Source organism: Bufo gargarizans, chromosome 5 (genome assembly GCF_014858855.1).
Source record: "Bufo gargarizans isolate SCDJY-AF-19 chromosome 5, ASM1485885v1, whole genome shotgun sequence".
NCBI classification, from domain to species: Eukaryota; Metazoa; Chordata; class Amphibia; order Anura; family Bufonidae; genus Bufo; species Bufo gargarizans.
The window spans coordinates 481,775,126-481,799,780 of record NC_058084.1 but is presented as its reverse complement, the minus strand read 5'-3'; the positions used below and the strand labels follow the sequence as shown (position 1 = coordinate 481,799,780).

General features: G+C 47.6%; 1 protein-coding gene and 1 pseudogene across 1 annotated transcript in view; one reads left to right on the top strand and one right to left on the bottom strand.

Annotated features, from left to right (window-relative positions):
- LOC122939172 (gastrula zinc finger protein XlCGF26.1-like) overlaps positions 1 to 24,655 on the top strand; it is a 1,061,774-nt gene that overhangs the window by 336,169 nt on the left and 700,950 nt on the right. The window lies entirely within an intron of this gene.
- LOC122939170 overlaps positions 1 to 24,655 on the bottom strand; it is a 252,955-nt pseudogene that overhangs the window by 188,970 nt on the left and 39,330 nt on the right.

The following is a 24,655-nucleotide window of genomic DNA, read 5'->3' as shown; positions in this document are numbered from 1 at the left end:
TATAACTAGGGATGAGCGAACCCGAACTGTATAGTTTGGGTTCGTACCGAATTTTGGGGTGTTCGTGACACGGACCCAAACATTTACGTAAAAATTCGGGTTCGTTGTTCGGCGATTTCTATGGCGCATTTTGAAAGGATGCAAAGCAGCCAATCAACAAGCGTCATACTACTTGCCCCAAGAGGCCATCACAGCCATGCCTACCTGTGATTGGCCAGTGCAGTATGTGACCCAGCCTCTATATAAGCTGGAGTCACGTAGCGCCGCCCGTCACTCTGCTCTGATCAGTGTAGGGAGAGGATGCAGCTGCTGTGAGGGCGAGATTAGGCAGGGATTAACTCAGCAAAAACACTTAATGAAGTGATCGATCTACAGCTGTGAATCATTCAACCTCTGCTAGTTAATTGCTCACTGTTTTTAGGCTGCCCAGAGCGTTTTTCTGTCACTTTTTTCTGGGGTGATCGGCGGCCATTTTGTGTCTTGTGGTGCGCCAGCACAAGCTGCCACCAAGTACATTTATCCATCAATAGAAGTTTTTTTTGTTGCTATATCCTACATCAGGGGCTTGGCTGTGCTTATTGTCACCCCAAGAAACTAAGGATAGAATTTTCTATATTTTATTGAGGGGTGAAATACAATTGCCAAAATAGCAATCCCCTAAATCTGGTGTTCCAGCTGTGGCCAGCCAAGTGTAATACTGTCTGCTGTTGTCACGGCTGTTAGTGAACAACAAGAGCGTACACAGAGAATAGCAACTGACCGGACCGTAACTAGGGAGGATAAAGGGTGACCCCTGCCAGACCCTAAAAGCTCTCCCTAAGCTGCTATGCCCATGTCCGGATCCAAATGGTGGACCGAGACATGCCCGCGTTCCTGAGGCTGAAGACCGCTGAAACCCCTACAATAGTGGAAGGGGCACGGCCACCGGTGCCCTACTCAGTATATGGACGGAACCGGGGTCGCCTCGGATCCAGTCAGCAAAGAAACAGAAACACACAATGTCTGAACACTTAACTGAGGTTGCTGTAGCCGCAATGAACACAGATCCAAAGTCAGCAGACGATATCGGAAGCTGCATCAGCAGAACACAGATCCAGTGAAGAGATGCCACACAAGTGAAGACACTCAAGCGAGAGATACAGCTCAAAATGAAGAGTATAATCCGCATCTCTACAAAGGAGGAGGGGTGATTTAAAGGCAGGGAAATCAAACACAGGAGGGACAGCTGGGAGGAAGGAAACCGAAAGTAAAGACCTCATCACAGAGGCGGGGAAACAGGGCAGAGTGAACTCCTCCAAGCTCTGGTAGTGACATCATCACAGGGGTGGGGAAACAGAGCTGTGAGAACGTCTCAGAGCTCTGGTAGTGACAGCTGTCTGGCAAAGGATATATATTTTTTTATGGGGTGAAATTCAATTGCCAAAATAGCAATACCCTAAATCTGTGGTTTCTGCTGTTGCAGGACAAGTGTAAATCTGTCCGTAAAAGGGTATATTACACTCAGCGTGCATCTCCAAGTGTATTTTTTTCCGTAAAAGGGTATATTACACAAAGTGTTAAATTACAATTGCTGATAGCATAAGCCTTTAAATTTGCACGCACTATTGTGCATCTTACATAGTGTATTTCTGTCCGTAAAAGGGTATATTACACTCAAGGTGTAAATTCAAGTGCTGATAGGGTCGTCCTCAATTACTTCACACGCTACTGTGCATCTCCAAGTGTATTTCTTTCCGTTAAAGGGTATATTACAATAAGTGTTAAAATACAAGTGCTCAAAGCATAATCCTATATATTTTTTCACACGCTACTGTGCATCTCCAAGTGTAATTCTGTCCGTAAACATATACCTGTCATCCAGCGCCTAAATACTAGGCCTACAATTGATATTCCCCTAAATCGGTGGTTACTGCTGTGCCTGTATTAGTGTAATACGGTACCTAAATAGATGCCAGATAGTGTTAGGTGCCTGTAAAAAAAAAAAGGCCTGAATTTGAATACAATACATTGGGCCAAATAATATTTTTGTTGTTGTGGTGAACGATAACAATGAGGAAAATATCTAGTAAGGGACGCGGACACGGACATGGTCGTGGTGGTGTTAGTGGACCCTCTGGTGCTGGGAGAGGACGTGGCCGTTCTGCCACAGCCACACGTCCTAGTGAACCAACTACCTCAGGTCCCAGTAGCCGCCAGAATTTACAGCGATATATGGTGGGGCCCAATGCCGTTCTAAGGATGGTAAGGCCTGAGCAGGTACAGGCATTAGTCAATTGGGTGGCCGACAGTGGATCCAGCACGTTCACATTATCTCCCACCCAGTCTTCTGCAGAAAGCGCACAGATGGCGCCTGAAAACCAAGCCCATCAGTCTGTCACATCACCCCCATGCATACCAGGGAAACTGTCTGAGCCTCAAGTCATGCAGCAGTCTCTTATGCTGTTTGAAGACTCCGCTGGCAGGGTTTCCCAAGGGCATCCACCCTAGCCCTTCCCCAGCGGTGGAAGACATAGAATGCACTGACGCACAACCACTTATGTTTCCTGATGATGAGGACATGGGAATACCACCTCAGCACGTCTCTGATGATGACGAAACACAGGTGCCAACTGCTGCGTCTTTATGCAGTGTGCAGACTGAACAGGAGGTCAGGGATCAAGACTGGGTGGAAGACGATGCAGGGGACGATGAGGTCCTAGACCCCACATGGAATGAAGGTCGTGCCACTGACTTTCACAGTTCGGAGGAAGAGGCAGTGGTGAGACCGAGCCAACAGCGTAGCAAAAGAGGGAGCAGTGGGCAAAAGCAGAACACCCGCCGCCAAGAGACTCCGCCTGCTACTGGACCGCCGCCATCTGGGACCGAGCACCCCAAAGGACAGCTTCAAGGAGTTCCCTGGCATGGCACTTCTTCAAACAATGTGCTGACGACAAGACCCGAGTGGTTGCACGCTGTGCATCAGAGCCTGAAGCGAGGCATTAACGTTCTGAACCTTAGCACAACCTGCATGACCAGGCACCTGCATGCAAAGCATGAACTGCAGTGGAGTAAACACCTTAAAAACAAGGAAGTCACTCCGGCTCCCCCTGCTACCTCTTCTGCTGCTGCCGCCTCGGCCTCTTCTGCTGCTGCCGCCTCGGCCTCTTCCTCCGCCTCTGGAGGAACGTTGGCACCTGCCGCCCAGCAAACAGGGGATGTACCACCAACACCACCACCTCCGTCACCAAGCATCTCAACCATGTCACACAGCAGCGTTCAGCTCTCCATCTCACAAACCTTTGAGAGAAAGCGTAAATTCCCACCTAGCCACCCTCGATCCCTGGCCCTGAATGCCAGCATTTCTAAACTACTGGCCTATGAAATGCTGTCATTCAGGCTGGTGGACACAGAGCTTCAAACAGCTCATGTCGCTTGCTGTCCCACAGTATGTTGTTCCCAGCCGCCACTACTTCTCCAGGAGAGCCGTGCCTTCCCTGCACAACCAAGTATCCGATAAAATCAAGTGTGCACTGCGCAACGCCATCTGTGGCAAGGTCCACCTAACCACAGATACGTGGACCAGTAAGCACGGCCAGGGACGCTATATCTCCCCAACTGCACACTGGGTAAATGTAGTGGTGGCTGGGCACCGGGCGGAGAGCTCTTTGGTGCACGTCCTTCCGCCGCCAAGGATCGCAGGGCAACATTCTTTGCCTCCTCCTCCTACTCGGCTTCCTCCTCTTCTTCTTCCACCTGCTCATCCAGTCAGCCACACACCTTCACCACCAACTTCAGCACAGCCCGGGGTAAACGTCAGCAGGCCATTCTGAAACTCATATGTTTGGGGGACAGGCCCCACACCGCACAGGAGTTGTGGCGGGGTATAGAACAACAGACCGACGAGTGGTTGCTGCCGGTGAGCCTCAAGCCCGGCCTGGTGGTGTGCGATAATGGGCGAAATCTCGTTGCAGCTCTGGACTAGCCGGTTTGACGCACATCCCTTGCCTGGCGCATGTGCTGAATTTGGTGGTGCAGAAGTTCATTCACAACTACCCCGACATGTCAGAGCTGCTGCATAAAGTGCGGCCCGTCTGTGCGCGCTTCCGGCGTTCACATTCTGCCGCTGCTCGCCTGTCTGCGCTACAGCGTAACTTCGGCCTTCCCGCTCACCGCCTCATATGCGACGTGCCCACCAGGTGGAACTCCACCTTGCACATGCTGGACAGACTGTGCGAGCAGCAGCAGGCCATAGTGGAGTTTCAGCTGCAGCACGCACGGGTCAGTCGCACTGCGGAACAGCACCACTTCACCACCAATGACTGGGCCTCCATGCGAGACCTGTGTGCCCTGTTGCGCTGTTTAGAGTACTCCACCAACATGGCCAGTGCCGATGACGCCATTATCAGCGTTACAATACCACTCCTATGTCTCCTAGACAAAACACTTAGGGCGTCGATGGAAGAGGAGGTGGCCCAGGAGGAGGAGGAGGAGGAGGAGGAGGAGGAAGAGGGGTCATTTTTAGCACTTTCAGGCCAGTCTCTTCGAAGTGACTCAGAGGGAGGTTTTTTGCAACAGCAGATGCCAGGTACAAATGTGGCCAGACAGGGCCCACTACTGGAGGACGAGGTGGAGGAGGATGAGGATGAAGCATGTTCACAGTGGGGTGGCACCCAACGCAGCTCGGGCCCATCACTGGTGCGTGGCTGGGGGGAAACGCAGGACGATGACGATACGCCTCCCACAGAGGACAGCTTGCCCTTACCTCTGGGCAGCCTGGCGCACATGAGCGACTACATGCTGCAGTGCCTGCGCAACGACAGCAGAGTTGCCCATATTTTAACGTGTACGGACTACTGGGTTGCCACCCTGCTGGATCCACGCTACAAAGACAATGTGCCCACCTTACTTCCTGCACTGGAGCGTGATAGGAAGATGCGCGAGTACAAGCGCACGTTGGTAGACGCGCTACTGAGAGCATTCCCAAATGTCACAGGGGAACAAGTGGAAGCCCAAGGCGAAGGCAGAGGAGGAGCAAGAGGTCGCCAACACAGCTGTGTCACGGCCAGCTCCTCTGAGGGCAGGGTTAGCATGGCAGAGATGTGGAAAAGTTTTGTCACCACGCCACAGCTAACTGCACCACCACCTGATACGCAACGTGTTAGCAGGAGGCAACATTTCACTAACATGGTGGAACAGTACGTGTGCACACCCCTCCACGTACTGACTGATGGCAGGGCTGTGGAGTCGGTAGATAAATGCTCCGACTCCGACTCCTCAGTTTTTTGTACTTCCGACTCCGACTCCCCGACTCCGACTCCTCTGTATTTAATATGCGAATGTATTTTATACATTCCTTGAAGGAAAGAAAGAAGTTCTTCTAAGCTCTTCTAGCACAGAGAGGTAGTTGGGCAGAAGCTGCTGCCTTCTCCTTTGTGTGCTGATCTTCTGCTGAAGACAGGGCAGTGGGAGGATCCAAGAAGGGACATTTATTGTAAAACATGATTTCCCTAGAAGAATCCCACAGTCATGTTTAAAGTTTAAGATAACATTCTGAGTTTACACGTTTTATAGCCTTAGCTGAATGACAGCAGTTTTTCCAATGGTTTACAGCAGGGATGTCAAACTCGTGGCCCTCCAGCTGTTGCAAAACTACAACTCCCATCATGCCTGGGCATACTACAGCTATCAGGGAATGATAGGAGTTGTAGTTTTGCAACATCTGGAGGGCCATGAGTTTGACATCCATGGTTTACAGCTTCAGTCTTGAACTATTGACCCTCCATTCCCTTCACTTATACAAGTGTCTCTAGTCCTGCAAAACACATATTTACTTAATCCCTTATCAGTGAGAGGCGAGGATAACCATGGGCGCTGTGTTCCCTGTAACATCAGAACACAACACAACGCAAAGTATATGTATTGCCACTCCTAATTGTGCATTGCGTGCCATATAGTGAAGCATATGAAAAGCATGCTTCTTCACATCACTGAACGCGTTTGTTTTGCGGTTACGTGAGGCACTGCATGCATTGGCCTTTATTCTTACAGTAGAGAAGTCATTAATTATAACTGTTTATGAATTCGGACATTTAAACTTGCTTTTTTATTTTTTTATTCCAATTTAAATTTAGTAGGAGTCGGAGTCGGTTCATTTTTTGCCGACTCCGACTCCAGGTACCCAAAATTGACTCCGACTCCGACTCCACAGCCCTGACTGATGGTTTGGCCCCATTCAACTTCTGGGTCTCTAAATTGTCCACGTGGCCAGAGCTAGCCTTTTATGCCTTGGAGGTGCTGGCCTGCCCGGCGGCCAGCGTTTTGTCTGAACGTGTATTCAGCACGGCAGGGGGCGTCATTACAGACAAACGCAGCCGCCTGTCTACAGCCAATGTGGACAAGCTGACGTTCATAAAAATGAACCAGGCATGGATCCCACAGGACCTGTCCATCCCTTGTGCAGATTAGACATTAACTACCTCCCCTTAACCGTATATTATTGTACTCCAGGGCACTTCCTCATTCAATCCTATTTTTTTAATTTTATTGCGGGGCAACCCAAAGTTGAATGAACCTCTTCTCTGTCTAAAAATATCTGACAGTGGCCTGTTCCAGTGTTGGGTGACATGAAGCATGATTCTCTGCTATGACATGAAGCCTGATTCTCTGCTATGGGACCTCTCTCCAATTTTTTTTAAATTCATTTCCCTATCCACATTTGTTTGCAGGGGATTTACCTACATTTTGCTGCCTTTTGCAGCCCTCTAGCCCTTTCCTGGGCTATTTTACAGCCTTTTTAGTGCCGAAAAGTTCGGGTCCCCATTGACTTCAATGGGGTTCGGGTTCGGGGCGAAGTTCGGGTCGAGTTCGGATCCCGAACCCGAATGTTTTCGGGAAGTTCGGCCGAACTTCTCGAACCCGAACATCCAGGTGTTCGCTCAACTCTATATATAACCGCCAATCCGGAAAGCTTCTATGTCCAGCCTTTCCGGTGGAAACCAGTCACAGTTTTCGAATTTAAATTTTTTTTGGGCCCTATCCTCAGCATGGGTCTAACTAAAAAAAATGTATTGCGGTCCTATTGGTCTAAAGACCCAATACATTTCATGCCCATGTTCTCTGCTGCTATGTCCAGGGCACGTTTTGAGGGCATCATGCGCTTTATGCATTTTACTGACAATAAAACCTGTCATCCAAGAGGCCACCCTGCTTATGACCGGTTCCTCAAAATTCGGCCCCTCATAGACCGTTTGTCATCCAGGTTTGCAGATGTGTATACCCCCAATCAGAACATCTGCATAGACGAGTCTCTAGTACATTTTACCGGGCGCCTTGGCATCAAACAGTACATCCCCAGCAAGCACGCCCGGTATGAGGTCAAACTGTATAAGCTCTGTGAAAGGGCCACAGGCTATACATATCGTTTTAGGGTCTATGAGGGAAAAGACTCAAAACTGGAGCCGGTCGGATTTCCTGACTACCTGGGGAGCAGTGGCAAGATTGTCTGGGACTTGGTTTCACTCTTACTCTACAAGGGGTACCACTTATACGTGGACAATTTTTACACAAGCGTGGCCCTCTTTCGGCACTTACATATAATCGGAATTCAATGCTGTGGCACCACGCGACCTAGTCGCCAGGGCTTCCCCCAACGGCTCGTTAATACCCGACTTGCACGGGGGCAGAGGGCTGCCTTGTGTGACCAAGAACTGCTTGCGGTGAAGTGGAGGGACAAGAGGGACGTTTACCTTCTGTCCAACATTCACGCAGACACGACAGTGCAAATTGAGTCATTGAGAAACCCCTCTCTGTCCACGACTATAACCTTCACATGGGAGGGGTGGACTTCAATGACCAGATGTTGGCTCCCTATTTAGTGTCCCGCAGGACCAGACGCTGGTATAAGAAGGTGTCTGTATATTTAATTCAATTGTCTGTCTATAATAGTTTTGTTCTCTACAGTAAGGCTGGGAGAACAGGATCCTTCCTAAAATTCCAGGAAGAGATAATTTTGGAACTCCTGTATCCAGGAGGGTCCGTGCCCCAAGTCCCTGATGTAGTGAGCCGGCTACATGGCAGACACTTCCCGAGTGTCTATCCTGGTACCCCAACTCAGCGTTCCCCAAGAAAAATATGTTGTGTCTGTAGCAGGGCTGGAATAAAGCGTGACACCACAGTTTTTTGTCCTGACTGTCCTGACCAGCCTGCCCTATGCATAGGGGAGCGTTTCCGCAAGTACCACACACGGGTACACTATTAGTGTAGGGATCGCGTGACACAGGACAGGCACACAGGGGTCTTAGGGCCCGTATGCTCAATATAAGGAGAATAGCAGAAACTCCTAATGCTGGCCATACATGTAATGATTGTGGAGACCCTCAAATGCCAGGGCAGTACAAACACCCCACAAATGACCCCATTTTGGAAAGAAGACACCCCAAGGTATTCGCCGAGGGGCATATTGAGTCCATGAAAGATTAAACTTTTTGTCACAAGTTAGCAGAAAGGGAGACTTTGTGAGAAAAAAAATATATATAAATTTCCGCTAACTTGGGCCAACAAAAAAAAAAATCTTCTATGAACTCGCCATGCCCCTCACGGAATACCTTGGTGTGTCTTCTTTCCAAAATGGGGTCACATGTGGGGTATTTATACTGCCCTGGCATTTTAGGGGCCCTAAAGCTCTCTGGGTGAGAGAAATATCTCTGTAAATTGACAACTTTGTATAAAAAAATGGAAAAAGTTGTCATTTACAGAGATATTTCTCACACACAGTATGGGTATGTGTAAAAATACACCCCAAAACACATTTCCCTACTTCTTCTGAGTACGACGATACCACATGTGTGACACTTTTTTGCAGCTTAGGTGGGCAAAGGGGCCCAAATTCCAATGAGTACTTTTAGGATTTCACAGGCCATTTTTACGCATTTGAATTCCAAACTACTTCTCACGCTTTAGGGCCCCTAAAATGCCAGGGCAGTATAAATGCCCCTCAAGTGACCCCATTTTAGAAAGAAGACACCCCAAGGTATTCCGTGAGGGGCATGGCGAGTTCATAGAAGATTAAAAAAAATTGGCACAAGTTAGCGGAAATTGATTTTATTTTTTTCTTACAAGGTCTCATATTCCACTAACTTGTGACAAAAAATAAAATCTTACATGAACTCACCATACCCCTCACGGAATACTTTGAGGTGTCTTCTTTCCAAAATGGGGTCACTTGTGGGGTATTTATACTGCCCTGGCATTTTAGGGGCCCTAAAGCGTGAGAAGCAGTGGCGTCTCTAGCTTTAAAATTTTGGGGGGGCACACTGGGGGCCAGGACAAAAGTAGGGGGGCAGCTATAACAACGATACATTTACACCAGTACGCTTAGAAATGCTGCGATACTTTACCCAATACCTAAAACCACAACAGGGAAGAAAAGTCTGTGGTTTAAAAAATAAATAAAAAAAAATCACTCAGATTTCAACATGTCCTAGCTGCCTGTGGATGACACTTTTATAGGGAGGGGGATCTGTGGATGACACTGCTATGAAGGGGGGGGGGGTCTGTGGATGCCACATACCGTATATAGCATCTTATGCTATATGTGTCATCCACAGATCCACCCCATAACAGTGTCGTCCCCATTTCCCCCTCTATAACAGTGTCATCCACAGATCTCCCTCCCCGCCTCTCACAGGAGTGTACATTTGACATTTCTAAACTGTAATCCATATCCTGCAGTAACTTTAAATCCGGATTCAGCGGCCGCTCATTTCTACTAGTACCTTAACCTTACACCACTCGGCTAGCTTCGGTAACAGGGCCAGGCTACAGCCTGCAGGTACTGCCTGTTAGTTGTTACCGAGCGAGTGCTGATTTCTGCAGGTCAGAGGATACGGATTACAGTATAGAAGAAATGTACACTCCTGTGAGCGGTCCAGACCAGTGGCGGATCCAGAGCCTGGTCTCGGGAGGGGCACTGCCAGATTATTTTCTGTCCGCCGCCACAGAACAAGGGTGCTTATAGAACAGACTACACAGTGTAGGGTATACTGTATATTGTAGGGCACAGTGTAGAGGTATACTGTATATTGTGTGGCACAGTGTAGAGGTATACTGTATATTGTGTGGCACAGTGTAGCGGTATACTGTATATTGTGGGGCACAGTGTAGAGGTATACTGTATATTGTGTGGCACAGTGTAGAGGTATACCGTATATTGTGGGGCACAGTGTAGAGGTATACCGTATATTGTGTGGCACAGTGTAGAGGTATACCGTATATTGTGTGGCACAGTGTAGAGGTATACCGTATATTGTGGGGCACAGTGTAGAGGTATACCGTATATTGTGTGGCACAGTGTAGCGGTATACCGTATATTGTGTGGCACAGTGTAGAGGTATACCGTATATTGTGTGGCACAGTGTAGAGGTATACCGTATATTGTGTGGCACAGTGTAGAGGTATACCGTATATTGTGTGGCACAGTGTAGCGGTATACCGTATATTGTGGGGCACAGTGTAGCGGTATACCGTATATTGTGGGGCACAGTGTAGCGGTATACTGTATATTGTGGGGCACAGTGTAGAGGTATACTGTATATTGTGTGGCCCAGTGTAGCGGTATACTGTATATTGTGTGGCACAGTGTAGAGGTATACTGTATATTGTGTGGCACAGTGTAGAGGTATACTGTATATTGTGGGGCACAGTGTAGAGGTATACTGTATATTGTGGGGCACAGTGTAGCGGTATACTGTATATTGTGTGGCACAGTGTAGCGGTATACTGTATAATGTGGGGCACAGTGTAGAGGTATACTGTATATTGTGTGGCACAGTGTAGCGGTATACTGTATATTGTGTGGCACAGTGTAGCGGTATACTGTATATTGTGGGGCACAGTGTAGAGGTATACTGTATATTGTGGGGCACAGTGTAGCGGTATACTGTATATTGTGTGGCACAGTGTAGCGGTATACTGTATATTGTGGGGCACAGTGTAGAGGTATACTGTATATTGTGTGGCACAGTGTAGCGGTATACTGTATATTGTGGGCACAGTGTAGAGGTATACTGTATATTGTGTGGCACAGTGTAGCGGTATACTGTATATTGTGTGGCACAGTGTAGCGGTATACTGTATATTGTGTGGCACAGTGTAGAGATATACTGTATATTGTGTGGCACAGTGTAGAGGTATACTGTATATTGTAGGGCACAGTGTAGCGGTATACTGTATATTGTGGGGCACAGTGTAGAGGTATACTGTATATTGTGGGGCACAGTGCAGCGGTATACTGTATATTGTGTGGCACAGTGCAGAGGTATACTGTATATTGTGTGGCACAGTGCAGAGGTATACTGTATATTGTGGGGCACAGTGTAGAGGTATACTGTATATTGTGGGGCACAGTGTAGAGGTATACTGTATATTGTGGGGCACAGTGTAGCGGTATACTGTATATTGTGTGGCACAGTGTAGAGGTATACTGTATATTGTGTGGCACAGTGTAGCGGTATACTGTATATTGTGTGGCACAGTGTAGCGGTATACTGTATATTGTGTGGCACAGTGTAGAGGTATACTGTATATTGTGGGGCACAGTGTAGAGGTATACTGTATACTGTGTGGCACAGTGTAGCGGTATACTGTATATTGTGTGGCACAGTGTAGCGGTATACTGTATATTGTGTGGCACAGTGTAGCGGTATACTGTATATTGTGGGGCACAGTGTAGCGGTATACTGTATATTGTGGGGCACAGTGTAGCGGTATACTGTATATTGTGGGGCACAGTGTAGCGGTATACTGTATATTGTGGGGCACAGTGTAGCGGTATACTGTATATTGTGGGGCACAGTGTAGCGGTATACTGTATATTGTGTGGCACAGTGTAGCGGTATACTGTATATTGTGTGGCACAGTGTAGAGGTATACTGTACATTGTGTGGCACAGTGTAGAGGTATACTGTATATTGTGCGGCACAGTGTAGAGGTATACTGTATATTGTGTGGCACAGTGTAGAGGTATACTGTATATTGTGTGGCACAGTGTAGCGGTATACTGTATATTGTGTGGCACAGTGTAGAGGTATACTGTATATTGTGTGGCACAGTGTAGCGGTATACTGTACATTGTGTGGCACAGTGTAGCGGTATACTGTACATTGTGGGGCACAGTGTAGCAGTATACTGTATATTGTGGGGCACAGTGTAGAGGTATACTGTATATTGTGGGGCACAGTGTAGAGGTATACTGTACATTGTGGGGCACAGTGTAGCGGTATACTGTACATTGTGGGGCACAGTGTAGCGGTATACTGTATATTGTGTGGCACAGTGTAGGCTATATGTGTATAACAAACATATTTCACATGAACACTTACAGTTACTTGGCCCTTGGGGATCTCGGACGCCACTTCCACACTTTGGCCGGGGACTCGGCGGAGCTGATGTTGTGTTTTATCCTAATGAGAAAGATTTCATAATAAGGATTTGGAGAAGGGGCAGAGGGATAGCAGAGCAGGGAGAGGCTGGTGCTGCTACTAGGGGGTCATACCATGGGGGAGTAATAAAGCCCACCATAATGTCCCCCCCAGTAGAAATAATTCTCCTTATAATGTGACAGGGCAAAAAATACCCCCTTGTAATGCCCCAAGTTGAGCTAATGTCCCCCATAATGTGCCAGTATAAAATACCCCTATATAGTGCCCCAGTAAATGCCCCCATAGTGCTCCTCTCCCCCCTTCCTCCTAGTGCCCCCCATAATGTACCAGTATAAAATGCCCCATATATAGTGCCCCAGTAGATGCCCTCAATGTCCCCCATAATTTACAAGTATAAAATACCCCTTCTTAGTGCCCCCCGTAGATGACTCCATAGTACTCCTCTCCCCCCTTCCCCATAGTACCCACCATAATGTGTCCCAGTATACAATGCTACTGTACAGAGCCCCCCATATAAAATACCCTTTCTTTGTGGCCTCAGTAGATGCCCCTATAGTGCCCCCCATCACGTGCCAGTAACAAGAGCCCCCCATCACGTGCCAGTAACAACAGCCCCCCATCACGTGACAGTAACAGCCCCCATCACGTGCCAGTAACAGCCCCCATCACGCGCCAGTAACAACAGCCCCCATCACGTGCCAGTAACAAGCCCCTCATCACGTGCCAGTAACAAGCCCCCATCACGTGCCAGTAACAAGCCCCCCATCACGTGCCAGTAACAAGCCCCCCATCACGTGCCAGTAACAAGCCCCCCATCACGTGCCAGTAACAAGCCCCCCATCACGTGCCAGTAACAAGCCCCCCATCACGTGCCAGTAACAGCCTCCCATCACGTGCCAGTAACAGCCCCCCATCACGTGCCAGTAACAGCGCCCCATCACGTGCCAGTAACAGCCCCCCATCACGTGCCAGTAACAGCCCCCCATCACGCGCCAGTAACAAGCCCATCACGTGCCAGTAACAACAGCCCCCCATCACGCGCCAGTAACAAGCCCATCACGTGCCAGTAACAAGCCCCCCATCAAGCGCCAGTAACAAGCCCATCACGTGCCAGTAACAAGCCCCCCATCACGTGCCAGTAACAAGCCCCTTCATCACGTGCCAGTAACAACAGCCCCCCATCACGTGCCAGTAACAACAGCCCCCCATCACGTGCCAGTAACAAGCCCCCCATCACGTGCCAGTAACAAGCCCCCCATCACGCGCCAGTAACAAGCCCCCCATCACGTGCCAGTAACAAGCCCCCCATCACGTGCCAGTAACAGCCCCCCATCACGTGCCAGTAACAGCCCCCCATCACGTGCCAGTAACAAGCCCCCCATCACGTGCCAGTAACAAGCCCCCCATCACGTGCCAGTAACAAGCCCCCCATCACGTGCCAGTAACAAGCCCCCCATCACGTGCCAGTAACAAGCCCCCCATCACGTGCCAGTAACAGCCCCCCATCACGTGCCAGTAACAGCCCCCCATCACGTGCCAGTAACAACAGCCCCCCATCACGTGCCAGTAACAGCCCCCCATCACGCGCCAGTAACAAGCCCATCACGCGCCAGTAACAACAGCCCCCCATCACGCGCCAGTAACAAGCCCATCACGTGCCAGTAACAAGCCCCCCATCACGTGCCAGTAACAAGCCCCTCCATCACGTGCCAGTAACAGCCCCCCATCACGTGCCAGTAACAAGCCCCCCATCACGTGCCAGTAACAAGCCCCCCATCACGTGCCAGTAACAGCCCCCCATCACGCGCCAGTAACAAGCCCCCCATCACGTGCCAGTAACAAGCCCCCCATCACGTGCCAGTAACAAGCCCCCCATCACGTGCCAGTAATAAGCCGCCCTCCCAATGTGCCAGTAATAAGCCCCCCAATGTGCCAGTAATAAGCCCCCCCAATGTGCCAGTAATAAGCCCCCCAATGTGCCAGTAATAAGCCGCCCCCCAATGTGCCAGTAATAAGCCCCCCCAATGTGCTAATAATAAGCCGCCCCCCCAATGTGCCAGTAATAAGCCGCCCCCCCAATGTGCCAGTAATAAGCCGCCCCCCCAATGTGCCAGTAATAAGCTGCCCCCCTAATGTGCCAGTAATAAGCCGCCTCCCCCCCAATGTGCCAGTAATAAGCCACCGCCCCCCCAATGTGCCAGTAACACTTGTAAAAAATAAAATAAAAAAAATAAAAAATTTATACTTACCTCCATGTCAGCGATGCGATGCAGGCCTCTTTTGGCCTGTGTCCCGCGCTGTATGGCTCAGACAGCGCGATGACGTCATCGCGCCGCCTGCGCCGGCTGGAGGCCTCTGATAGGCTGCAGGCACTAGGCCGGCAGCCTATCAGAGGAAGGGACACGCCTCTCCCTCCCCTGCACCGCCGCAGCACAGGCCGGCAGATGACTATGGAGATGAGCGCAATAGAAGCGCTCATCTCCCTGGCTGTGCCCGACTGCGGTGGCTCACTTGTGGGGGGCATTTTAGTTGGGGGGCCCCCTCTGGCCCCCCCCCCCCCCCCCCCGGCGACGCCCTATGAAATCCTAAAAGTACTCATTGGAATTTGGGCCCTTTTGTGCACCTAGGCTGCAAAAAAGTGTCACACATGTGGTATCGCCGTACTCAGGAGAAGTAGGGCAATGTGGTTTGGGGTGTATTTTTACATATACCCATGCTGTGTGTGAGAAAGATCTCTGTAAATGACAACTTTTCCCATTTTTTTTATACAAAGTTTTCATTATAGAGAGATATTACTCTCACCCAGCATGGGTATATGTAAAATGACACCCCAAAACGTATTGCCCAACTTCTCCTGAGTACGGCGATACCACATGTGTGACACTTTTTTGCAGCCTAGATGCGCAAAGGGGCCCAAATTCCTTTTAGGAGGGCATTTTTAGACATTTGGATCCCAGACTTCTTCTCACGCTTTAGGACCCCTAAAATGCCAGGGCAGTATAAATACCCCACATGTGACCCCATTTTGGAAAGAAGACACCCCAAGGTATTCAATGAGGGGCATGGCGAGTTCATAGAAGATTTTTTTTTTGGGCACAAGTTAGCGGAAATTGATTTTTTTTTTATTTTTTTTCTCACAAAGTCTCCCTTTCCGCTAACTTGGGACAAAAAGTTCAATCTTTCATGGACTCAATATGCCCCTCAGCGAATACCTTGGGGTGTCTTCTTAACTAAATGGGGTCACATGTGGGGTATTTATACTGCCCTGGCATTTTAGGGGCCCTAAAGCATGAGAAGAAGTCTGGAATATAAATGTCTAAAAAATGTTACGCATTTGGATTCCGTGAGGGGTATGGTGAGTTCATGTGAGATTTTATTTTTTGACACAAGTTAGTGGAATATGAGACTTTGTAAGAAAAAAAATAAAATAAAAAATTTCCGCTAACTTGTGCCCAAAAAAATGTCTGAATGGAGCCTTACAGGGGGGTGATCAGGGGGTCTATATGGGGTGATAAGGGGTTAATAAGTGACAGGGGGGGTGTAGTGTAGTGGTGATTGGTGCTACTTACAGAGCTGCCTGTGTCCTCTGGTGGTCGATCCAAGCAAAAGGACCACCAGAGGAGCAGGTATATCAGACGCTATTTACAAAATATCTATTTCATTGGTTATTTTAAAAATCTACAGCCTGCCAGCCAATGATCGCCGCCGGCAGGCTGTAGTTATACTTGCACACTGCGCGCTCCTGTGATCGCGAGTTCACAGGAAATCTCGGGTCTCACGAGATGACGCCAATAGGCATCGCTGAGACCTGAGAGCGCCGCCGTCCTGAAGCCTATTGGCTTTTTTCTCTTTGATGTTGCTTTTCAAAGGGAGGCTTACATTCCGCCAGTACCTGCCTAGCAAACGGGCGAGGTATGGTATGAAAATATACAAACTTTGTGAGAGTCGCTCCGGGTACACCCGCAAGTTCCCCCCCAGGAGTTAGTGGAAAGATTGTGTGGGACTTGCTGCACCCACTGCTGGATAAGGGTTACCCTCTCTATGTGGATAACTATTATACCAGCATACCCCTATTCATGTCCCTAACTGCCAGAGGTACTGTGGTGTGCGGCACAGTGCGCAAAAATCTGAGAGGCCTCCCTAGATCCTTGGCAGGGCAACCACTGAGAATGGGTGAAAGCAGGGCTCTCCTCCATGAGAACATGCTGGGGGTTAAGTACAAGGACAAGAGGGATGTCCTTTTATTGACCACCGTTCACACAAATACCAGCTCCCCTGCTCATGTACGAGGTACCACTACCACTGTCCCCAAACCAGTTTGTATCCTGGAATACAGGAGTTAGTGGAAAGATACCTCTGATTTAGTCCGCATAGCTTACAGATCCACTTTTTACCAACCACTACATATTCATTTCCGTGAAACACCTGTTAGGTCAAAAGTGCCCTTTCCACCCCTTAAAATGTTCGTACGGGGGTGCTCTTAACGAAATGGGGTCACTTCTTGGGGTTTTTCATTTCTGGGGACCTCAGGGATTTATTTAATGCAACCTGGCACCTAAAATCCATGTCTGCCAATTCAGGTCAGCAAAATCCATATTTAGCTGCTTGACTCTAGAGCCCCGCCATGCGCCCATACATAATCTTTTGAGCACACATTGGGTGTTTCTGTAAACTCCTGGTTCAGGGTAATAGATTGCGTTTTGTTTGGATGTTAACCCTTGATGTGTTGCAGAAAAAAAAATAGATAAAAATTTTTAATTAGCAAAAAAATAAAAAATAGAAATTTTGAATTTTCATTCCCATTTTCATATAATTCTCGCGGGGCACCTAAAGGGTTAACCAAGTTTGTAAAATCAGTTTTGAATACCTTGAGGGGTGTAGTTTCTATAATGGGGTGATTTATGGGTGGTTTCATAACTGAACTTGGGGTTTGGAAATGTTCGTAAACATTTTAAGATTTGCTTCTAAACTTCTAACGTCCCAAAAATATAAAATGTCATTTTCAAAATGATCCAAACATGAAGTAGACATATGGGGAATGTAAAGTAATAACTATTTATAGTTATTACTATCTATTATAGAAGTAGAGAAATAGAAATTTGAAAATTTTTCCACATTTTTGGTAAATTTGGTATTTTTTTTATAAATAAAAATTAAATATTTTGACTCAATTTTTCCACTGTCACGAAGCACAAAATGTGACGAAAAAACTGTCTCAGAACGTTTTAAAGTTATTACCACATAAAGTGACACTGGTCAGATTTGCTAAAAATGACCTGGGCAGGAAGGTAAAAAATGGTACGGTCCTTAAGGGGTTAAGGGTATAATTATTCCTCAGATTTCCCTTACATTTGCTGCAAATGAGTCCAAAGGGTCTGGGAATGTTCCCAACTTCATAACCCAGGTAGTAAACCCAAGACTGGAGTAGTTAAAAGGGTTTTCTGATTTTATTTTTAATGATGACCTATCCTCTAGATCAGCGGTCCCCAACCGCCGGGCTGCGGCAATCAGGGCCGTCTTTAACGCTGTACTAATAAACCACTTCCATTATGGAAGTGCTTCATTAGTACCGGAGGACCAGGAAGCGGTGAAGGATCTGTACTCCCCGCTTCCTGGTCCTCGGCTGTCGGCTGTGCACAGCGTGAGGGCGCACTGTGACTTCACACTGTGCGCCGCGAAACACAGCCGACAGCAGGATGAAGAGGATCGCGAGGGTGAGGAGCGGCGGCGTCCAGGAGCAGGAGAGTGGTGTTTTTTTTAATTTTATTTGCGCTGGGGGCTGACATGAGGACTGGGGGCTGACATAAAGGCTGGGGGCTGATAGATGGCTATAGGTTGGGGGTCTGATCTGAGGACTAAATAACATTGGGGGTCTGATCTGAGGTCTGACCTAAGGTGTAATGAAAAATATTTTTTTCTTATTGTTCTCCTCTAAAACCTATAGGGCGAAATATACAGTACAGGGCAGCAGAGACCAGTGCAGCAGAGACCAGGGCAGCAGAGACCAGGGCAGCAGAGACCAGAGTCAGTTTATATAGTCGTTATATAGGGTTATATATTTTAATGTGCACCTTGTGATTTGTTATGCGCGTGAATCAGTCAGCGTCGACTAGCACCCCCTAAGCCCCCCGGTCCCAGGGAAAATTGTGTTGCATAAAACTGGTCCTTGGTGCAAAAAAGGTTGGGGACGACTGCTCTAGACAGGTCATCAGTATCTGATCGGTGGGGGTCCAACACCAGGGCCCCGCGCCGATCAGCTGTTTTAGAAGCCACCGATGCTCGCTGTAGCGCCGCGGCCTTCTCTCAGCTCTGTCTAGGCCATGTGACATCACATCGGTTACATGGCCCAGGTGCAGCTCAGCCCCATTGAAGGGTATGGGGCTGAGCTGCGATACCAAGCACGGCCACTATACAACGTACGGCGCTGTGCTGGGTGAGCTGAGAGAAGGCAGAGGCGCTACTACAAGCACCGGTGCCTTCTCAACCAGCTGATTGGCGGGGGTCCTGGATCTCTTTAATAAAGACTGATATTTACCTGCTCAAGGATCCTTTGATGTTCCACAGATGTCCTAGTTTAGTAAAAAAAAAAAAAAAAAAAAAAAAAAAAAAAAAAAAAAAAAAGCTAAAATATTTCCAATATGTATCCTATATAATAACAGCCCTGTGTGCGTGCGCTGTGTCCGTGTGTGTGTCACCAGTTTTGCATTGGGCCTGAGCGGCGGGGCAACCAATCAGGACACAGCTCTCCACACACCGCGCTGACACTCTGCCTCAAAAAACTGTTTAACCCCTGCCATGCCACAGTCCTTAGGGACCACCGTCTAAAACGGGCACCCCTGCCCCCTTTCAAGATGCAGAGCGCGCAGCACCCCGCCCCCTTTCAAGATGCAGCGTGCGCAGCACCCCCGCCCCCTTTCAAGATGCAGAGCGCGCAGCACCCCCCTTTCAAGATGGGAGAGTGCGCACCACCCCCCCTTTCAAGATGGCAGAGTGCGCACCACCCCCCCCTTTCAAGATGGCAGAGCGCGCAGCACCACTGCCCCTTTTCAAGATGCAAAGCGCGCAGCACCCCCCTTTCAAGATGGCAGAGTGCACAGGACCCCCCCTTTCAAGATGGCAGAGCGCACAGCACCCCCCTTTCAAGATGGCAGTGCGCACAGCACCCCCCCTTTCAAGATGGCAGTGCGCACAGCACCCCCCCTTTCAAGATGGCAGAGTGCGCAGCACCACTGCCCCTTTTCAAAATGCAGAGCGCGCAGCACCCCCGCCCCCTTTCAATATGCAGAGCGCGCAGCACCCCCCCTTTCAAGATGGCAGAGCGCACAGCACCCCCCCTTCCCGTTTCAAGATGGCACAGTGCATAGCACCCCCAGCCACTTTTAGGATGGCAGAGATGCAGCGGGGTAGAGTGTTAGCACCAATGTCAGCCATTTAACCCCTTCCTTAGTGATCGCTGTATGGAGGGGCTACCCATCGGGCCGCTGCTCTGCTGTGGCAGCGGGCGATGCTTGCATAATAAACTGAGGGAGGGAGCTCCCCCATAAGGCCGTTGCGCTGTGGCAGCATCCCAATGGTTACCATGGCAACCGGACGCCTTCACAGGCATCCGGCTTGCCGTGGTATATCTGATCAGGCTCCTGCTAAAGGCTTAGTGTGAGTTCAATACACTGCAGTACACTATATCGTGTACTGCAGTGTATTGTAAGCCATCAGACCCACTGGATCTATAATAACCAAGTGGGACTGGGTCAATTTTTTTTTTTAAAAAGTGAAAAAAGTAAAAAAAAGAATACCTTCCTATATATCTACACTTAATTGGTTAAAAATGTAAAAAATAAAAAACCCTAAACATTTCTGATATTGCCGCGTCCGTAAGGACCTGATCTATAAAAGGATCATGTTACTTTTACCGCATGGTGAACAGCATAAAAAAAATAAAAAATAAAAAGGAAAAACTGTGATGGAATAGCAATTTAGCCCACAGCACTTCCCAAAAAACGGTTTAAAAAATTGATAAAAGTCATATGTATCCAAAATTAGCACCAATCAAACCGTGACCTCATCCCACAAAAAATTAGCCCCTACATAAGCCAATCGTAAAAAACATATAGCTTTCAGAAAATGGAGACACAAAAACATAATTTTTCTTTCAAGCATGCTTTAATTGAATAAAAGTAAAAAAAAAATGCACATTAGGTATCGTCATATCTGTAACAACCTGGTCTATAAAAATAGCATGTGATCCAACCCATGTGGTGAACACCATAAAAAAAACTTACATCACAAAAAGTGTAAAACCAGGTAATCAAGAAGTAATATGTGAGAGAAGGTAGGTTATTGGTGGCTCACCTGGTCAGTACAATGTGTAGGTGCTCTGGTTCTGGACTGATTCACCCAATCAGGAGGCGGTTTATAACAATAAAAGTATATAGTGGAAAAACCGGCACTCTACATCTATCAATAATGCTAGGGAGGCAGTATGTGGGATAGTAAAATATGTATTTATTTTTGTAAGGGTACGTTTTTTAGGAATGGGAAATAAAGAGGTAGAGGTTCTAAAAATGTGGAGGTCCAAAGGATGAGGTTCTCATAAATAAAAATAGCAATAAGAATGATGTTTTGCCATATACAGCGTTTGCAGATGCACAATACCAGAGATATGTCAAAAAATATACCAAAAAATAACAGGAGTAGCAAAAATAGCAGATATATGCAGAGTGGAGGTGTGGCACTGCAGTAATTATCTAATAGCGGTTTTCACCTTCCGTGGGTACAGTGAATGGTTGTGTCCATTTATATGTAGTCCATAAAAATTGTCTGTCTGTACCTACGGTCTTGGTCATATAGGAGGTATATAATATATGGATAGAGCGGTGAGAAAAATAGAAAGGATAAAAATATATAAAAAATGAAAAATGTAAAAATATAAAAATATGTAGTAGGTCAGTCGGGTGCTGTACTTAGTGTGGCGTCCCACACATTAAGGGAACTGCACCCTGACTGTTTACCTTTCTTTGCGAGGTGTCCTGGTTGTTGGAGCAGCCTTGCTGCGCTCTGCGGTGTTTGTTTTTCCCGGTCTTCTCGGCTTGCCACGTGGATATGACGTCACTTCTTCGGTGTCTCACGTGTCTTAGCCGGACTTGGTTTTAAGTTTTTTCGTTGGTGGTCTTTTTCAATCCGGAGGATTCAGATGGGATTCGTTGCTCGGAAGCGCTTCCAGAATGAGGTTATTGGCAGGTTTTCAGAGGGAGGTCACCAGACGCGTTTCGAAGGACTACGCTGCCTTCTTCATCAGTGGTAGCCCTCTGACTGCCATTGTACTGCCTTTTATGCTGCTGGTGGATCTTTCAAAGACCTGGACTGGATCTTATTTTGTATGGTCCGGACTTTTAGATGTGGTGGTTCCATCGAAAATCTGGATAGGTACTGATTGGATATCTTCTTTTGTTTGCTATTTTCTGTGTGTGTGTGTTTGTGCTATTGTTGGTAGTGTGATGTGTTTTGTTTTGATTCTTTGTTGATTAATGGTTTCTGACTTAATTCTGCGGTTTTTCTCACAGTGTCTGTGTTTTCTGCGGTACCGCTGCGGCTTCTACTAATTGTGCATTTTTAAGTCAGAAACCATTAATCAACAAAGAATCAAAACAAAACACATCACACTACCAACAATAGCACAAACACACACACACAGAAAATAGCAAACAAAAGAAGATATCCAATCAGTACCTATCCAGATTTTCGATGGAACCACCACATCTAAAAGTCCGGACCATACAAAATAAGATCCAGTCCAGGTCTTTGAAAGATCCACCAGCAGCATAAAAGGCAGTACAATGGCAGTCAGAGGGCTACCACTGATGAAGAAGGCAGCGTAGTCCTTCGAAACGCGTCTGGTGACCTCCCTCTGAAAACCTGCCAATAACCTCATTCTGGAAGCGCTTCCGAGCAACGAATCCCATCTGAATCCTCCGGATTGAAAAAGACCACCAACGAAAAAACTTAAAACCAAGTCCGGCTAAGACACGTGAGACACCGAAGAAGTGACGTCATATCCACGTGGCACGCCGAGAAGACCGGGAAAAACAAACACCGCAGAGCGCAGCAAGGCTGCTCCAACAACCAGGACACCTCGCAAAGAAAGGTAAACAGTCAGGGTGCAGTTCCCTTAATGTGTGGGACGCCACACTAAGTACAGCACCCGACTGACCTACTACATATTTTTATATTTTTACATTTTTCATTTTTTATATATTTTTATCCTTTCTATTTTTCTCACCGCTCTATCCATATATTATATACCTCCTATATGACCAAGACCGTAGGTACAGACAGACAATTTTTATGGACTACATATAAATGGACACAACCATTCACTGTACCCACGGAAGGTGAAAACCGCTATCAGATAATTACTGCAGTGCCACACCTCCACTCTGCATATATCTGCTATTTTTGCTACTCCTGTTATTTTTTGGTATATTTTTTGACATATCTCTGGTATTGTGCATCTGCAAACGCTGTATATGGCAAAACATCATTCTTATTGCTATTTTTATTTATGAGAACCTCATCCTTTGGACCTCCACATTTTTAGAACCTCTACCTCTTTATTTCCCATTCCTAAAAAACGTACCCTTACAAAAATAAATACATATTTTACTATCCCACATACTGCCTCCCTAGCATTATTGATAGATGTAGAGTGCCGGTTTTTCCACTATATACTTTTATTGTTAAGAAGTAATATGTGCCCCATAATCGTACCAATCAAACAGTCATCTAATCCTGCAAAAAATGAGACCCTACCTAAGACAATCACCCAAAAATAAAAAAAATATGGCTTTCAGAAAATGGAAACACAATAACATGTTTTTTTTCAAAAAAAGTTTTATTGTAATTCCAAAATAAAATAAAAAAAATAGACTTATTAAGTATCGCCGCATTGTTACGACCTGTTCTATAAAACTATCACAATATCTACTCTGTCAGGTGAACATTGTAAAAACGCAAAAAATAAAAACTGCCAGAACAGCCATTTTGTTGCTACCTTGCCTCATAAAAAGAGTTATATATATATATATATATATATATATATATACACACACACACACACACACACAATGCACAACTACCTCTAGCAAAAGATTTATATTCTGCTGGAATAACCCTAATAATAACACGCCCCCAGCACCGCTTACACCAGCGTGCCGACCAATCAGGACACGGCACTCCACATGCCGCCTGCACCGCCAACACCTGCGCGCCAGAAAGCAGGTTGGAGCGTTCGACCATTTCTGTTTGTCAGTCCCAGCACTATCAGCTATAGAGAGGAGCCCGTCAGCAGTCTAACCTACCAGTCGCTACCAGCAGTCAATGCCAGTTGTACAGCCACAGCCACAGTGCCTGCAGTGTCAGCCACCAGTCAGTGCCAGCCATCTCAAGCATCAGTCAGTGTCAGCAGTCTCAGCCACAAGCCGCATCCAGCAGTCTCAGCCACAGTCAGCAATCTCAGCTGCAGTCACCAGTCTCAGCCACAGTCACCAGTCAGTGCCAGCAGTCTCAGCGACAGCCACCAGTCAGTGCCAGCAGTCTCAGCCACAGCCACCAGTCAGTGCCAGCAGTCTCAGCGACAGCCACCAGTCAGTGCCAGCAGTCTCAGCCACAGCCACCAGTCAGTGCCAGCAGTCTCAGTTTCAGACACCAGTCAGTGCCAGCAGTCTCAGCCGCAGCCACCAGTCAGCAATCTCAGCCGCAGCCACCAGTCAGCAATCTCAGCCGCAGTCAGCAATCTCAGCCGCAGCCACCAGTCAGCAATCTCAGCCGCAGCCACCAGTCAGCAATCTCAGCCGCAGCCACCAGTCAGCAATCTCAGCCGCAGCCACCAGTCTGTGTGGTCAAGTTCCCTTGCTATTGAATATAGACTGTTCCTACTAATGTTTATGCACTACTGTTCTAGCACCTGTTATTGTAACGGGCTTAATGTCTAGTATTATATAATTCATGGACGATCATGGTTACCGGTTTCCCTTACGTCATGGCAAATAGTCACATGACACAAGGGGATCCAGTCTCCGCCGCGGTCAGTGTCGGTTGTGGCAATGTAAACCAGATTAGCCCAGCCGAGCATTGCAGGCTTGGAAGAGAAGGAGCGGAGAGCCAGCGCCAGGAAGCAGGTAAGTAATCTTCCCTTTACAGATCCAGTAAAGTGAGGGGAGTTTGCCAAACCCCCTCATTCTTGT